The sequence below is a fragment of the Colobus angolensis genome, unplaced genomic scaffold (assembly GCF_000951035.1).
Source record: "Colobus angolensis palliatus isolate OR3802 unplaced genomic scaffold, Cang.pa_1.0 Scaffold186, whole genome shotgun sequence".
NCBI classification, from domain to species: Eukaryota; Metazoa; Chordata; class Mammalia; order Primates; family Cercopithecidae; genus Colobus; species Colobus angolensis.
Genome location: NW_012114999.1, coordinates 356786 through 358190, shown reverse-complemented (window position 1 = coordinate 358190; position 1405 = coordinate 356786).

The following is a 1405-nucleotide window of genomic DNA, read 5'->3' as shown; positions in this document are numbered from 1 at the left end:
ACCCAAAGTGTTATAGACTCCAAGATTTTAAGATCTACTTTTTAAGGTCAATTGCATAACTGGAAAAGTGAGTTTAAAATATTTGAAAAAAATTATAATTAATCTACCAGTGACTACAACTCCCATTTCAGTCCATCTCTGCGATGGCTAACTGAAAATCCAGATCGCCTTTGAGGGCATGGAGAAATAAACAGTTCCTGATACTTCACAGGAGAGGAATTTATTTAATGCTGTTAAGGGAGTTAGTGATTGCCCAGTTTACTCTGAAACCATCTTTGTCATCTAAAAAACTAAGAAATTCTTGTTAAATGAGTTAACTGTTAATTTTGTTTTTATGTAAACACAATATACCTATATTGTTTTCTTAAAGTTTTAGTATTTTCTTAAGCAGTTGGCATCAGAAAGACAAGAAGAAAAAGTGTGCACTTGAAATGGGCAAGACATTTTCTCAAGACGGGGATTTTTGTCATACTGAATTGGTAGATAGACCGAGAAATATTTTGGTAATAAAATGTATGGTGTCTTAAATTTTATATCAGAATTATAGTCCTAGAAAGAACTATCCCCCTTTTCTGGGCATGACTGTCCCTGAAAAACATTAGTATTTCTCTGAACAGTTTTATAACTGAACTAGAGATCAAGAAAGTGAAATAGCTGCGTTACTCATTTTATAGGTAGGAGGACAGAGGCTTCTTCTGTGAACCCACTAAAGAGATGATAGCTTAGATGAAATCCAGGATGTATGTTAGAGGAGGCACAAACAGCAATTGGCAATGGATAGGATTTGAAGGGTGAGAAAAAGGAATCAGGTATGCCTCCCAGGCTTTGGGTTTGAGCAGTTGACTGGATGCTGATATGACATCCTGAGATGGTGAAGCCTAGGGGAAGAACAGTTGTGAAGGTAACAGGACAAATGGTTCTGCAGTGCATGACGTCGGAGGCGTTAACTATCCACCTGGTGATGTTAAATAAGCAGTTGAATATGTGAGTCTGGAGGCTCAAGGGAGCTCAGGGCTAGACATAGAAAAGGGGAAAGAATTCAGATGCAGAAGAGAAGCAGGCCCCAGACTGAGTTCTGTGTAGGGAGTAGTTCTAGTAGGAAAATCAAAATAAGGAAACTCCTAATTTTGAGATCCTGTACAGAGTATTTTTATTACCTTGTTTAGAGTTATGAATTCCTAGAATAGCAAACATACCCACATTTAAATATCTGTACAAAAACATATTTCAGGGTAAAAAAAATCATGAATTTTGGATTAATTGCTTTAGAATTATTTTTAATCATTGCAAGTCAAGAGTTGATTATATTCTGGAATACTATGCAGCCATAAAAAAGAATGAGATCATGTCTCTTGCAGGAACATGGATGAGCTGGAGGCCATTATCCATAAGTAACACAGGAACA